Genomic DNA, 16,948 nt, shown 5'->3' on the forward strand with positions numbered 1-16,948 from the left:
TCTGAGTGCATATATTACATGTATTTACTCTTCATGCTCCCAGAAACCCTGGGAGCTTGGTTGCTATTTTTCCATTTTGAAAATGAAACAGAGGCACAGAGAGGTTGAGTGACTGGCTCAGGGTCACACAGCCGGTAAGAGGTAGAGCTGGGGATTCAAGCCCAGGCAGTCTGGCTCTAGAGCTTAAGTCCTTAACCAAAGTGTTCTACTATCTCTGCTTGTATCTTCTAGAAAGATGACAGTGAGTTAGCTTGTATGGCGTACCAGGAGGAGTGTGTGTGTGCATTCCCATACATGCCCATGTGTGCATGAGCACACACACACACCAGTATACTGGCAATGGGAGGGAAGGCTCATGGCTGCACTTGTGAGCTGCTTTGTGTTGGTGACTGTGCCCTCTGTATTTGCGGCCCTTTGCGTGAGGGCCCCTCCCTTTATGTTTCTCAGGAGGCTGGATGCTCTCCCCCTCTGGTGTGGAGCTGTGGAGGCTATTGCTGCAGGCCTTGTACCTGGAGTGCTTGCCTAACCGGTTGAAGGGCCCCAGGCTCCCAGAAAGGAGCTGGGATCTAGGGCTGAGAGTGGACAGGGGCCCCGAAGGAGCAGGTGGGAAACGAGGGAGCACAGTTGCATGTGTTGGGGAGCCATTCTCTTGTGCCTCTTTCTGTGCTTAGGTCACCCATGTGCTACCCACACAACAGGCACCTGCTTCCAGACGAACTGGGCTTCCTCTCCGTGTCTTCCCTAGGGCCGTGATTGCGGGGAGAAATAATTAAGATAATAATTTTAAAAAACGACGAAATCAACAAAAACAATTAACCTATTTACTGCCTGGCAGGCACTATTCTTAGTGCCTCTACTTGAACTAACTCATTTAACTATCATAAAAGCTCTATAAAATAGTTTTATTATTGTCTTCATTTTATAAAGGAGGCTGCTAAGGCACAGAGAGGTTAAGCAAGTTGCCCCAGGTCACACAGATAAAACTGGGATTTGAGTTCAGGTGGCCTGGCTCCATCCAGAGCCAGTGCCGTCGAAGCAGAGTACATGGCTTTGTCCTTTCATGACTCCTAGGGGAAGCCTCCAGACCTTGTAACCCTTTTCTGCCCGGAATTCAGAATCTTGCTTTTATTTTCCTGAGAGACTGGGTTGTGCTCACTTGCCTGCTCACAGGTCCTGCGCATAAGATGTAGCCTCTGACATCAGCCAGGTCCTGGTTTATTATGGGATGTGTGCCTCTTCTCTTACGTCCAGATGCTCGGGCATGGAAAGGACGTTTCCAGGAGCTCTCCTGCGAGCAGAGGTTAATTGGCTGTTGCTGCTCTGGTCTCATCCCGCCAGTCTGCCTGCACACAGGTGGTTCCAGTGTCAACACCTGGGGCAGGGCGGGTCCCTCCATCTCTGTAGGCCCTGCCGCCTGTCTCTCTCCTGTCCCTCTGACCTGTGGCCCTTGTTATGAGGGCCAAGATGAAATATCTCTTTTACCTTTCCACCCCCCTCGCACCCCTGGGCCATGTCTGGTCCTGAGCTTGATTCTTGGGAAAGGCTGCCTTCCTGTGGGAAGGCTGGCATCTCTTGCTGCCAGGTGGAAAGATGGAGGCGTTTGGAAGGTGGCACAGGGGTAGGGATAGAGCCAGGGAGAGGGGGTGACCTGCGGGAAGTTTCACATCCAGCCATGACCCCTGGGGTTCTACATGTTCCCCAAGACATTGCCATTGCCACTGGCGGGTTGAACTTGTAGCATGGGAAGGAGTATTGGAATTGAAGCTGACAAATGCCTGGCAGCCCCTACCTAGGGCAGAGCCAGGCTTGTCTTGTGCCAAGAAATTGGCAGCAAAACAGAAATGAGTTTGGGGAGGTGGAACCTGCCTTTGTAACTCAGAAGGTGACTCCAAAGCCCTCTTTGGAAACTGGCGGGCTCTGGGCCCAGTCTTGTCTCTTTGCCCCTGCTAGTTCCCATGAAAGGGCTTCTCTGGTGTTGCTCCTTCCCTGGCTCTTTTTTTTTTTTTTTTTTTTTTTAAATTATATTTTCCCCTATTTTTAAAGTTGCAATGAAATTCATAGAACATAAAAGTCACCATCGTAATCATTTTCCAGTGCGCAGTTCAGCGACATTAAGTACGTTCACATGGTTGTGCAACCATCACACTGGCCATGACCAGAGCTCTTTTCATCTTGCAAAACTGAAACTCTGCACCCATTAAATGCTAACTCCCCCTTCGCTCCCCACCTCCAGCTCCCAGCAACCACCATTCTACTTCCTGTCTCTGAATTTGACTAACAAACTTACGCGAGTGGAATCATACAGTATTCGTCTTTTTGTGACTATTTATTTCACTTAGCATAATGTCCTCAAGATTCATCTGTATGTAGCATATTTTAGAATTCCCTTTGTTTTTTCTTCTTTTGTTGGTTTGTTTGTTTGTGGCTTTTTAGGGCCACACCCGTGGCATATGGAGATTCCCAGGCTAGGGGTCGAATCAGAGCTATAGCTGCCCTCCTGTGCCTCAGCCACTGCAACACCAGATCTGAGCTACATCAGCGACCTACGCCACAGCTCATGGCAATGCTGGATCCTTAACCCACTGAGCGAGGCCAGGGATTGAACCCTCAACCTCATGGTTACTAGTCAGATTGTTTCCACTGCCACAACAGGAACTCCTCCCTTGGTTTTTAAGGCTGAGTAATATTCCGTAGTATGTATATGCTACATTTTGTTTATCCATTTATCCATCAGTGGACACTTGGGTTGCTTCCACTTTTTAGCCGTTGTGCGTAGTGCTGCAATGAACGTGGGTGGCCCTGTCTACTTTGGGGCTTACTTCACACATCGTCAGTAATAGGCTGTCTTTTGGGCTTGGTCAGGGATGGGCCCACTGACTCAGCCCCAAGAGAGTGAGGGGCTCATCAAGTTGATGGGGAAGCCTTGCCCTCTGCTGTCTGCTTCTACCAAACAGATGACAGTGCTCCTGGCGCCAGCCTACTTGCTTGAGGACACTTCGAGATTTCTTTCCCATCTGCCTTCAGAAGAGGGTGCTGGGTTCCAGGTTCTCTCCTGAACAAGGAGGGTGACAATGGCTCACTATGAGCCCAGCATGGGTGGTGTTAGGAAAAAAGGCACTGTCGGGCATTGGGAAGGGCATGTGGAGACTCTCCGAGACTGGGGCCAGCCGGCTGACCTCACAGGGAGGAGTTGGAGGGCAGGCTGGTAATGCTGGGGAACCAGCTTAGTCCTGAAATCCCCATGACTGAGCACAAGCGGGGTTTGCTCCTTGCCCACACTGGTCCATGACAGGTAGGGTGGGGCCTCTGCTCCACATGGTCACTCAGGGACCCAGCCTCATGGAGGCTGCACCATCGGGAACCCATGGCCTCCAAGGTCATTGCAGTGGGAGAAGAAGGAAAAGGGAGAAGGGCTAGCCAGAGGGCTGGCCAGAGCAGTGGGAGTCAGGCCTTAAGGAGGCTGTGTGTGTGTGTGTGTGTGTGTGTGTGTGTGTCTGCTCTCGCATACTTGCATGCATGTAGGCAAAGAGCAGAAGTGAACTGACTGGGTGAACCCCATGGCCCTTCCCGCACCCCCCAGAGGAGAGGTGATGTTGGTGTTTCAGGAAGAGCCCATTGACTTGGGGAGTTCTTCCCATCTGTCCTCAGTGGATGACAAAAGGAAGCTGGGGCAGATGAAACCGCTGGCACTCGGGCGCTGCGGGGAGGGGAGAAGAACTTGAACTTTGAGGCCCCCTCTTATAGCCGTATACAATTCACGACATTTTTTAAGGTCTGGGGGGACTCGGTGTGGAGGGCCGGCAGCTTGAGCTGAATGCCAGCGAGCCCGGCCTCTTGGCAGCAGCAGGCAGAGGTGCAGGGTGTTTATGTGGGTGTGTGTGTGAGGGTGCGCAAGTGTGTGCAGGTCAGAGACGTCTTGGCTGGTTGTGCAGAGAGGACGGGAGCCTGGTGCCACCAAGCCCTGGGATTGAAGGGAGCCCCTGGTGCAGAAGGCGGGGGTCGTAGATCCTGATGCTGGCCGCCACCAACATGCAGAGCTGCCTTGAGGGTCTTCCTGACCTCTCGGGACCTTGGTTACATATCTGTTCTCTGCACCAGCCCTGCCCTCTTCTCAGCGCTAGATCGAGAGTCATTTAATTTTTCATAAATACCCCAAGGACTCATGAAGCCATATATGGGAGAGGGGCTCTGAGGAGACCATCCCAGGCCGGTGATAAGTGGGATTGGATTGAAGGTCATTGTCATAATGGTCCTTTGATTCTTCCTCCTCATCACCTCCTGCCTGTCCCGCTTCTGCCCTTCTGGGACCCAGCTGCGGACCCAGCAGCATGTGGGGAGAGGGGAGGAAGAGCTGAGCCTTAAATCACATCAGTCTGGGATCATTACTTGTTACCAATTCATGACCATTCAGAGGGGAGGCAGGAGGCGAGTTAGAGCTGTTAATGCTAACAAAGGTTAGAACTCCTCTAGGATTTGTCAGTGACCTCCTGGCCCCAGACCCTAAGTAATTGAATTGGCTGTTATGGGAAGAGATTAGAGGATTTTTAAAGGATTCTATCAGCCAATTGGCACTTATCCAGCATCCACTGTGTGTGAATACTGTCCTGAGTGCCATGAGCGATATGAAGTAAATAGGCCGTCCTTGTCTTCCAGACTCCTGCCACCTAGTGGGGAAGCCAGAATATACGAAAGGCTGAATGAATGTGAACTTGACTTTGTAGAGGATTTAAAAAAAAAAAAAAAATCTGATTTATTGACCGCTATACTGTTTGTGTAAAAAAAAAAAAAAATCTGATTTATTGACCGCTATACTGTTTGTGAAATACTCATCTTGTTTGGTGTCTCTCATTGATCTTCAGAGCAGCCCTGTGGTTTGGGCAGGGCAGCTGCATCAGCCCATTTTACAGTGAGGGAGTTCCCGTTGTGGCTTAGCGATAACAAACCCAATTAGTATCCATGAGGTCATTGGCAGGATGTGGGTTCGATCCCTGGCCCAGCTCAGTGGGTTAAGGATCCAGCATTGCCGTGAGCTGTGGTGTAGGTTGCAGACGTGGCTCAGCTCTGGCACTGCTGTGACTGTGGCATAGGCCGGCAGCTATAGCTCTGATTCAACCCTTAGTCTGGGAAACTCCATACTTCCATACGCTCAGGGTGTGTCCCTAAAAAGGCCACACACACAAAAAAAAAGGTCATTTTACAGTGAGGAAGGAGAGGCTGGGTGGAGCTGAGACCAGAACCCAGATCTGCCTGGCTTCTCCACTCACTATATCCCATTGACTGGCTCATGGTCTGCAGCAGAGCTGGAGCTACTGGGTCCTGCTTAGGGTCTGATCCTATCATTGTATCTGGCACATAATTTAGATGTTTGGAGTTCCCATCTTGGAGCAGCAAAAACGAATCCGACTAGGAACCATGAGGTCTCGGGTTCAATCCCTGGCCTCGCTTAGTGGATTAAGGATCTGGCGTTGCTGTGAGCCGTGGTGTAGGTTGCAGACGTGGCTTGGATCTGGTGTTGTTGTGGCTCTGGTGTAGCTGGTGACTGAAGCTCTGATTAGACCCCTAGCCTGGGAACCTCCGTATGTCGCAGGTGTGGCCCTGGAAAAAGACCAAAAAATTAAAAATTAAAAAAAAAAAATTTAGTTGTTTGACGAATGACTCGTGCTCATTTGCACATGAAATAAGCTTTTCTCCATGACGGCAAGGTCATCGGGTCATTGTGCACCTTTATTCCTCTCTGTTCAGTGGGCAAAGAGCTTCATTTCCTACAGAGTAATTAGGGATATTAGGCCCTTCTGCCCTGGGTAAGCAATTATGTCAAAGTACAAAAAGCAGTAGACAGGGTACAAAGAGCAGGCTTAAGCTGTAGCTCAGGTGGTTATTAGCCAGGTGGCTGTTGATGGGACCCTCTTTGAGCCTCAGTTTTCCCTTGTGTAAAATGGGGGAGTAATTTCTACTCTGATAACCTCTCTGGGTTTTGAGGATAAAATGAGGTTCTGGCTATGAGCTTGATTTGTACACCACAGGACGCGGTATAGATAACAGTCAGCCTTGCCAGTTCATCTGTCTGAGCCTGGACAGGGTGAAGCTGCTCTCCTTTCTCTGCCCAGGGCCCGTTGGCAGGCCCCCCATCCCTCGCCTGCCTCTTCTGCTCCTGCTACCCGTACCCAAAACCTAGGCCTCCTTTGTCTCAGGCTTTGGAGCCCTGGCTTCTCCAGGCTGCCACCATCTCTGCCATTTTCCCCGGGGGAGCCTGGAGGTGGAGGATCGGATCCTGTCTCCACGGCAACCAGTGAGGCCAAGCCGCACCCCACGGGGTGGGGGGGCTGAATCTGTTCCCAACAGTGGGGGCGGAGCCAGAACCCAGCACTCGAGCTGTGAGGCCTGAGGCCGCACCTCCAGGAATCAGCTGCTCCAGGTCACCACTGCTCTGTCTTCCAGTGGTTGCTCCTTTGCAGGGGCTCGTGCCTCTGCTGCAGGCCTGCCTGAAGGCCTGGCGGGGAAGGGGAGGCCATCCTGCAGTCCAGGCGGCTGCTGCAGGCCAAGGCTGAGGGCTCTGTGTGAACGAGACAGGGGCTGCCCTCCCCTCCTGCCCATGGGTCAAGCCCTTTCTCTCTGCCTCTTCCACGTTTTCACCAGCAAACCTCCCAGTCCTTCGAGACTTCAGTCAAACCCTGCCTCTTGGGGTTCCTGCTGTGGTGCAAGAGGTTAAGAATCTGGTGGTGTCTCCGAGGCGGCACCAGTTAGATCCCTGGCCTGGTGCAGTGGGTTAAGGATCTGGCATTGTCACAGCTATGGCATAGGTTGAAGCTGCAGCTTGGATTCGATCCCTGGCTTGGGAACTTCTAGATGCTGCAGGTGCAGCTGAAAACAACAAAACAAAACAAAACAAAACAAAACCCCTGCGTCTTAGAAGTAACCTGTCAGTGCTTCTCACAGCCTGGGCGAAGGCTCCTGGAAGTGTTTCAGAGTTCAGTTTCATTTGACTTGAGGGGCTGTGACCTCAGGGTCCTTGTCTTAAACTGGTGGTTCTCAGCCTTACAATACATTAGAATCACCTGAGGAGCTGCTACTTCGCCCACCTGACCCCAGTTCAGTGTGGGTCTCTGGGTTGGGAGCCAGACACCAGCCTCCTCAAGGGGTTCTGTGCAGGGAAGGTTGGAACTGGTATCTCAAAGTTCAGAAATTAGGAGTTCCCATCATAGCTCAGTGGTTAACGAATCCGACTAGGAACCATGAGGTTGCGGTTTCGATCCCTGGCCTCGCTCAGTGGGTTAAGGATCTGGCGTTGCCATGAGCTGTGTTGTAGGTTGCAGACACAGCTTGGATCTGGCGTTGCTGTGGCTCTGGGGTAGGCCAGCAGCTGTAGCTCCGATTCGACCCCTAGCCTGGGACCCTCCATATGCCATGGGAGCGGCCCTAGAAAAGGCAAAAAGACAAAAAAAAAAGTTCAGAAGTTAAATCCTCCCATGGCCTGTGAAGCCTTGCTTGATGCCAAACCTACCAAATGTAGGTTGACCAATGACTCAAAGCCCAGGTCTTGACCACCGTCCGGTCCTGGCTTCTTAGGCCCTCTTCCATCAGCCATAGAGCAGGGGGAGCTGAGAAGGAGGTGGCTTGTCCCATGGGAAAGGTGCTGGTCCCCAGGTGCTCCACCTTGGTGCCCTGCCACCCAGGGGCTCTTGACGGGATCTTCTGGGTCCGCTGGGGTCACAGGACCCTGAAGGTGTCCAGCCCGTTCTCCTGTTCCTCCAGCCCGCCTCTGTTGAGGACTATTCTGCCCAGATGTTGTCCTAATTCTTTACCCACCCTGGTGTTGGGTCATGTCCCAACCAGCCTGTGACAGGGGCATTGTTATCCCCATTTCAAAGGTGAGAAACTGAAGCTCAGAGGGTCTGGAGCCATCCAGCTGATGACCCACAGAGCAGGCCTCCCGGTTCTGTGGCTGCTCAGCTCTGGACTCTGGCTCTGCCTTGTGGGTCTGGGTTTCCACCAGGTTGGGGGTTGGGAGAGGCCAGCCCCACGTGGCCCTCGGCTCTGTGATGGAGCGAAGGGTCACTGTGGGGGTCATCAGCCCCAGCACTGACCCCGCCTGTCGAGGCTAGCTAGTGTCCTGGTCTGCTGGGCATGGAGGGGAGTTAGGGGATTTGAGGGGAAATGGGCAGCTCTGTGCACCTCCCAGGGGAGGGACCAGCATCGGGAAACCCCGCGAGCAGTGTCAGAGCAGGGGCAGTGCAGGCCTCCACAGTGGCGGGCATCCAGGAGAGATGGGAACAGGGGCAGAATCATTTGCTGGACGTTAGTGACAGGAACGTCAGGTTGGGAGAACCCTACCTGTGCAGAAGGAGAGCTCCTGGGACCTCAGCTTCAGCTACGCCAGTCTGCTCATCGGGCCCCTGAACAGAAGGGCCTGCTTCTGCCCTGGGGCTTTGTCGCACTGTCCCCCTCAGTGGGAATGGCCTCTTCCTTCCCCTCTCCTCTCGTTTCTGTCAAGGCTCACTCAGACCCTTCTTCTAACGGCCCTCTTCCTCCTCCAAACTTTGACACAGGTTGTTTCTTCCACTCCTGAGAGCAGCCTACCCAGGAGGTTTTTTTCTATTTGTACAGGTCCTACATATTATAATTGTGAAGCAGGAGTTCCCATCATGACTCAGAGGAAATGAATCTGACTAGTAACCATGAGGATGCAGGTTCGATCCCTGGCCTGGCTCAGTGGGTTAAGGATCTGGCATTGCCATGAGCTGTGGTGTAGGTCGAAGATGTGGCTCGGATCTGGCATTACCCTGGCTGTGGTGTAGGCCAGCAGCTGTAGCTCTGAATCAACCCCTAGCCTGGGCAGTTCCATATGCCATGGGTGCGTCCCTAAAAAAAGAAAAAAGAAAAAAATATAATGGTTGAAGCACAGGTTCTGGGGTCAGATTAGCTGTGTTCAGTCTTAACATCCTTTAAACCTTGGGTAAGGGACTTGTTTTTAATTAAAAAAAAAAAAAAAAACTTTTAAGGGAATTCCCATTGTGGTGTAGCGGAGATGAATCTGACTAGGAACCATGAGGTTTCAGGTTGGACCCCTGGCCTTGATCAGTGGGTTAAGGATCCAGCGTTGCCATGAGCTGTGGTGTAGGTCACAGACGTGGCTTGGATCTGGTGTTGCTGTGGCTCTGGCATAGGCCGGCAGCTGTAGCTCCAGTTCGACCCCAGACCTGGGAACCTCCATATGCCGTGGGTACACCCCTAAAAAAAAAAGCAAAAAAAAAAAAGACCCACATTTTTAAAACTGCACCAATCTTAAGTGAATAGCTTAATGAACTCTTACCTACCTCACTCACATGCCCACCACCCAGATGTAGAATGTTTCCAGCACCCCAGAAAGTTCTCTTATGCCCCTTCCCCGTTGATACCCACTGCCTGCCCATCCCCAGGGAGCCACTACCATGAACTGTTCATTGTGCCTGCCCTTGAGCTGCATAGAAATGGGATCCCATGGAGTTCCCGTCGTGGCTCAGTGGTTAAAGAATCCACCTAGGAACCATGAGGTTGCGGTTTTGATCTCTGGCCTTGCTCAGTGGGTTAAGGATCCAGCATTGCCATGAGCTGTGGTGTAGGTCACAGACGCAGCTTGGATCTCGCGATGCTGTGGCTCTGGCGTAGGCTGGCGGCTACAGCTCCGATTGGACCCCTAGCCTGGGAACCTCCATATGTCACAGGTGCGGCCCTAGAAAAGACCAAAAAAAGGAAAAAAAAAAAAGAAAGAAAGAAATGGGATCCTGTGATATGTGCTCTTTTGTGTCTGGTTTCTTATGTTCAATACAATTGGGTTTAGGATTCATCCATCGTAGGGTTGCTCTGAAGATGTGCACAGCCCAGGGCCTGGCCTGGTCACAGATGCTAGGACCACACTGCCAGATTCTGGAGGGCAGGGCAGAGTCTGTGCCCCATGGCTCTGTTACCACCTGACACAGTGTGTGGCATGAAAGAGACTTTTGATGCTGCCTTGGAAGGAAGGATGGTCAGGCCTGAGCCTCTCTCTGCTGTTTTTGTTTTGTTTTGTTTTGTTTTGTTTTTTTTGTCTTTTTGCTATTTCTTGGGCCACTCCCGTGGCATATGGAGGTTCTCAGGCTAGGGGTCAAATCGGAGCTGTAGCCACCGGCCTACGCCAGAGCCACAGCAACTCGGGATCCGAGCCGTGTCTGCAACCTACACCACAGCTCATGGCAACGCCGGATCGTTAACCCACTGAGCAAGGGCAGGGACTGAACCCGCAACCTCATGGTTCCTAGTCGGATTCATTATCCACTGCACCATGATGGGAACTCCTCTGCTGTTTTTTTTGAGGCTCTCCCCTCCCCCACACCTATCTTCAGTTCTAGGACAGACAGTGAGTTTATCACCTAACATCAGCCTTTGTACCCCCCTGCTCCGAGGGCAGGATCATTCCACACACCTGGTACTTAGCTTTATCCTGCACCCACAGGTTCTTAGCGGGTCCAAAAAGAGGTTGGCAAGATCCGTCAAACTGCCCTCAGCATCTGTGTTGGGGGTTGAGATAGCAGGCTGGATTCTTGGCCATGTCCATGGTCATTGGTGCTGGACAGGCTCAGGGGAAGGTTGCAAACAGCCTGGCCTGTGTGCCTCCAGCCATCTGGGCGCCCCTCCTCCTTGCGCCTACCAGAGCTCCAGGTGGTGGAAGTGAGGGCTGTCACTCGAGTTTGAACTTGTCCCCAGAGGCCAGCTCTCCACATTGCATGTCGAAGGTCTCCATAGCCTGTCACTGGGTGGTTCGTATCCTGACATCCGGCAAAGGCTCCATCACAGGCTTGCAGTAGGTACCCTAGGTTCACAAGTGGTCCCGATCTGGGGGATTCCTATGTGATCTGGAGGTCACAGGGTTCTGCCTGCATTGACAGGAACATGAGCGCATCGGGAGAAGTGACAGGAGTTAGTGATGCTTGGTGACGATGTGGCTGGCAAGCCCCACTGTGCGTAGGGGTCCAGATCAGTAATCCTCCTGGGTCCTGCCTCACTCTTGGCTTGGCTCACAAGGCCCTCAGCGTGCTGGTCTGCGCCCACTTCTCCAGCGCTATTGCCACCGCACCCCCTGCTCACGCGGTGTTCTAGCCAGGCCGCATTATTTATAGTCCCCTTAGGGGGCCCTGCTGCTTCACACTTTGTGCCTTTGCCAAGCCTCGTTGCCGAGAACTCTGCTCCTGTCCCCCATCTGCCTGGCAGGCACCCACACATCTTTCAGGATTCAATTAATTATATTAATAATAGCAGCTAAGATGTATCGGGTGCTTACTACGTGCTAAGTGCTTTGCGTGCGTTACCCAGTTTAACCCTCACAGTGGCCCTGTGTGCTCCATCCCTCCGTCACCCTCTTTCATATTCATTGGTTTAACTAATATCCATTTATAAGGGGCTTCCTTGTGCCAGCCACTCTTCTGAGCACAGAGCGGTTAGGAAGGGATGGATCCTGGCTTGTGACCCCAGGGTCCTTGCTCTTAGCCACAGTGATAAACCAGCTCCCTTTAAGTATCACTCAAGTCACCCCCCCGCCTCGCACTGCTTCTTGCTCCCTCCTCTCTGCCTTGCCTGTGAGGTGCTTCTGGCAGAGCATCTAGGATGTTTCCTTGCTAATTGGACTCCCTTCCTCTACTGGGCAATAAGGATTTCACTTAGGAATGTGTTCATTTCAAGTGGCTGAAAATCCAACATATGGGGATTTAAGAAACGAGGTAGGCTATTTCTAGTGTGGCTCAATTGCTCAGTGGCATCAGGGAAGTGTCTGTAGTCTTTCTTGATCATTTCCTTCCGGCAGCCATATGGCCACTGTAGCTCCGGTTATCACATCTGAATTCAAGGTGAGAAGTCTCTTTTTTTTTTTTTTTTTTTTTTGTCTTTTTTGTTGTTGTTGTTGTTGCTATTTCTTGGGCCGCTCCCGCGGCATATGGAGGTTCCCAGACTAGGGGTCGAATCGGAGCTGTAGCCACCGGCCTGCGCCAGAGCCACAGCAACTCGGGATCCGAGCCGCGTCTGCGACCTACACCACAGCTCACGGCAACGCCGGATCGTTAACCCACTGAGCAAGGGCAGGGACCGAACCCGCAACCTCATGGTTCCTAGTCGGATTCGTTAACCACTGCGCCACGACGGGAACTCCTTTTTTTTTTTTGTCTTTTTTGTTGTTGTTGTTGTTGCTTGAAGTCTCTTTTTTCAATATCAAAGCAAAGACCTTGCCAGAGGCCCCATCATCCTTTACTTGCCTCTCATTGATCAGAACTCTGTCAGTCTGACCACTCCTGGTTGTAAGAGAGTGGAGGAAGTGGGCGTCTTGACTGGGACTGGGTCCACTGCCACCTCATACAGCCCCGTATGATAAGCAGGGAAACAGGGAAGGTAGCCATTGAGTTGGAGACAAGCAGTGTCTGCTGGTGACCTGGAGAGCAGAGACCATGTACTAATTTCTTCCAAATTCTCAGAGTCTAAATGCTTTATAATTGTTCTCTGTTGTTGCCTTGCAGGCAATATACTGTCATACGCACATACAGACTTTCTTTTTCAAGCATATTATACTACAGATACAATTATTAATTTCTTTCTTCACTTAACAAGACGATGTAAATCACCCATATAATTTTTAATGAGTACACAGTAGTCCATCTTGCAGAAATAACATAATTTACTCAACCAATTCCCTACAATTAATCATTTAGCTCTTTTTTAATATTTCACAGCCATAAACAACTCTGTGTTTAATAACTTCATAACTTTATGTGCATTTATAATTAATTTCTTAGGACACAGTCTTGAATTATGCTGGATTGTGGGTTAAAACTCTACCAAGCTGTTAAAGCTTTGATACCAAATTGACTCTAGCAAAGTTGTGCCAGTCATATATGTCTTGTCAGAGTTTCTGAGAGAGCCTGTTCCCTAACAACTTTGGGTATTTTCCCTGCTGATTGGATAGGAAAATTACAAAAATTAGAAGTTTGCATTTTCTTTGATTACAAGTGGAGTTAACATACCTTGAGCATTTGTAGTTCTCTTTTTAATTTTCCATGCATTTCTTTAACTCATTTAGAAAGTTGAGGCATTCATCTTCTCACTGGATTGCAAAAGTGCCTTGACCAAGGAATGCCTGGCTCCACCGACACTACCTCTTCCAGTGCTGGTTTTTGGTCAAGGACTAACTTCATTCTCTGCCTCCCTCTTCGCATGGCCTTCTTCTGTGTGTTTGTGTCTTCCTTTGCTTCTTATAAGGACACGTCATCCGATGTAGGTCCCACTCAGTTCATCTAGATTAATCTCCTCAAGAGGTCCTTAACTTAGTTATATCCACAAAGACTTTTTTCCTAAATAAAGTCACATTTATGGGTTCCAGGGTTAGGATTTGGACATATATATTTGGGGGCCACTCTGCAAACCCCTGCAGGGACCTAGAAGATGTCGGCTATTGTAGGGTGGCAGCTAAGACTCTGTAGGTAGGTGCTAACCACGAAAGGCCTTGAATTGAGGAGTTTGGTCTGTACCTTTGAAGTGAAGGGGGAACTGTTGAATTTTGAACAGGGGAGAAACACAGTCAGATTCGCAGTCTGGCAGTCATGGGGAGAGAGTGTTGGGATTGTCCTTGAGAGAGTTGGGGAGGGTGGGGAGGAGGCCGGGAAGTGGGGGTATTTCAGGGCATAGAAGATGAGTAGGAAGAGGGAGGCATCTGGAGTGACTTCTTAGGTTTCAACTTGAGTGACCTGGCAGATTAACTGCAGGAAAAGGTTGGGTTTGAAGTTCCTGAGGGTGGAGAGGTCCAGGAAACAATCAAAGGAGGCGTCTGCAGCCCAGACCTCTCCCTGGAGTGTAAATGAAATTTGGGCGTAAATTTAAAAAAAAAAAAAATTTTTTTTTCAAAAAAAAAAAAAAGAAATTTGGGCGAGGGAGTAAAATAGAGGCGATAGGAACCTGGAGAACTACCTGTTTTACCTCATCTTTTTATCATGAAAAATTTCAGCATACCTAAAAGTTTAAAGAATTGTAGTGAACACCATGTACCCACCATCCGGAGTCTATAAGTATCATTTTTTTCTTCACTTACTTTATCATACATCTATCCACCCCTCCAAACGTTGTCAACCCATCTTGTTTTTGATGTATTTCAGTAAGATGCAGACATCAATACACTTCACCCTATTATGGGGTAGCAGCTAGGACTCTAGCTTACTAAGCATGATAAACATACTTATCATTAACAAGAGTCCAATATTTAGTGAAATACACAAATTTTTTTTTTTTTTTTTTTGGCTGTGCTCATGACATGTGGAAGTTCCCGGGCCAGAAACTGAACCCATGGCATGGCAGCAACCTGAGCCACTGCAGTGAAAAAGCTGGATCCTTAACCTGCTGTGCCACAATGGAACTCTGAAATGCACAGATCTTAATGTACTATTTGATGCATTTGACAAATGTATCCACCTGTGTACCTCAAATCCCTGTCAAGATACAAAACATTTCTGTCCCCCTAGAAAATTCCCTGCAACGCTTATAGTCAACTCCTGTCCCTACCTGACCCTCAGAAGCAACCACTATTTTCTTTCTTTTTTTTTTTTTTTTCCAAGCCTAAATTAGTTTTGTCTGCTCTAGGACTTTATGTAAGAACACAGGATGTGTTCTTTTGTGTCTGGCTTCTTTCACTTAGGATAATGTCTGTAAGAGGCATTTCTGTGTGTCTCAGTAGTTTGTTCCTTGTATACACACTGAGCAATATTCTGTTGTAAGGATGTATAAGGAATACCAATTTTAAGGGGTGGGCAGAGAAGGAGGATTCCACCAAGGAGACTAGAAAGAACACTGAAGACAGTAGGAATAGATAAGAACCCAGATAGAATGTCAAGGAAGACCATCTGGATCAGTTCTAATTAGGTTTAAATGAATATGACATAAAAACTAAATAGCAGTGACTTAAATAACAGGCGTCTTTTTTCTCTCATGTAAAAGAAGTCCAGAGGTGGGGTGTGTTGGCTCATTGTGCCATTACCCGCCCAGGCTCCTAGCTTTGTGCTCACCTATATTTAGCACTGGCTTCTAGCCGCAAGACCACCTCATGGTTCAGTATGGCTGCTAGAGCTCCAACCATCCTATCTGCTTTCCAAACTCGCAACAAAAGAAGGAAGCATGGGGTGGGTAGGGGGAGGACGTACCTTCCAGGTGAAACAATTTCAGCAGCTTTCTTCAAAATTCCAGAGATAACCATTTAACATCTCATTGGCTAGAACTTAATCACATGGCCTATGCCACTAGGAAAAACAGCCTTTTAGCTAGCCACTGAGCACACTGCCACTCCAAAGACAAAAGGATTTCTGTTACTAGGAGGGGAAATGGATATTGGCTGTTAGCAGCCTCCTCTGCCTTTTCTTTTGACACCTGCTAGCCAAGCCAAGGTCCACTCAGGCCTTCCTGTCTGTGGCCCTGCACCAACTGAAGGCTGTGCTTGGCAGATCGCTATCCCTGGGGTTCCTTCCTTCTTGGAGGGTTGGTTTCTCTGTCTTTTCTGTATCCCTTTTCCTGGTAGGAGTCTCCCAGGTCTCTGGCCAGCTTCCTGGGCCGTTGGGGTCTCCTGGGGGGTGGAATGAAGGGGAAGTGCCCAGAAACATTTGCAGAGAGCCCTGTGGGCACTGCCTCTCACTCCTGGGCCTCCTGCTGCTGTGTCCTCTCCAGCCCCTCTCAGGTGAGCCTCCTTTGACCAGGGGGGAGGGCGGAGGAAGGAGATTTCTCTAAAGCTTCGTGAGATTCAGAGGGGAGATGACATTGAGACAGACCTGGGTTCGGATCCTTTCCATGCAAATCTGTCTGAGACTCAGTGACTCAGTGACTTCGTCTGCAAATTGGGGACAGTAAGGAGCACCTCACCGACGTGACTAGGTTGAGATTTGGGTCCACAGCCACCTCTCCATCCAGGATGAACTGGGCACACATGACGGGAGGCTGGCAGAGCCCTTCCCGCTCTGCCATGATCCAGACAGCTCCAGACTGTGTGGCAGAGGGCATGCCCTACCTTCCGTGCTGTCCCTTCTGTCCTTGCCCTTAGGAAATTTCTTGAGAGTGAAGGCTCTGGCGCTGGGACCCCGGGGAATTGGTCAGTGCGTGGGCGAATCAGCTGGAACCTGAACTGTGGGCCCGGCCAGGGTTCCCTGTAGCTCATGTCCTTGGCCTTGGCTCCAGTCACTAACAGGGCAGCCTGGAGCCTCCTGGAGGAGAGGCAGCAACTTAACGAGGTGTTTCATTCCCGCCTTTTGCTTCTCCGAAGTGAACAGGTCTCACCAACCAGCCAGGCCCCTCAGTGCCAGGCTCAGGCAGGCCCGATGCTGCGGCTCTTCTTCCTCCCTCCCGCCGGTGGAAGCAGAGGTGGCTCACCCCCTGCTTGTCTGAGCCAGAGGCCCTGCGTCCTCCCGGCCCTGGGCCCTATTTCCCGGGTGCATGGCCCGTGCACACATCCCAGTAGCTGGATCGAATGGCTCAGTCCTGTGCTTCTTCACACGCATGCCTGTCCTGGAAAAAAAAATAATAGCTCACGTCCCTGACAGCTTAATGGGCCATCAGCATGGAGACTGGAGAGCAAGTCGGCAGGAACAGGTGCAGCGAGGCTGGGGAAGCGCTTGGCTGCCAAAAGGCCAGATTGGACTGCATGTGGCCATGGCCCGGCGCCCCGGTGACCCGTTGACACTGTTCTCAGGCTGCTGGCTGCCCCTGAGGCTGGTGTTGTGACAGAGGAGGAGGAGCCAGGGCCCCCGCTGAGAAGCTGGCTCAAGCCTCAGCTCTGGAGGGACAGTGCATTCCTTTGCCCATTCACTCACTCCATACACCTTCCGAGATCCTGCTGTGGGTCAGACCCTGGGTGCTGGGCACTCAGCAATGGTGGACACCCAGTTCCCACCCCGGGAGCTCAGGGATGGGCGAATGGGCGGGA

General features: G+C 50.7%; 1 protein-coding gene across 3 annotated transcripts in view; it reads left to right on the forward strand.

Annotated features, from left to right (window-relative positions):
• The window catches only part of ABR (active BCR-related), a 185,980-nt gene that overhangs the window by 70,887 nt on the left and 98,145 nt on the right, over positions 1 to 16,948 (forward strand). The window lies entirely within an intron of this gene.

Source organism: Sus scrofa, chromosome 12, assembly GCF_000003025.6.
Source record: "Sus scrofa isolate TJ Tabasco breed Duroc chromosome 12, Sscrofa11.1, whole genome shotgun sequence".
In the NCBI taxonomy this organism is placed as follows: Eukaryota; Metazoa; Chordata; class Mammalia; order Artiodactyla; family Suidae; genus Sus; species Sus scrofa.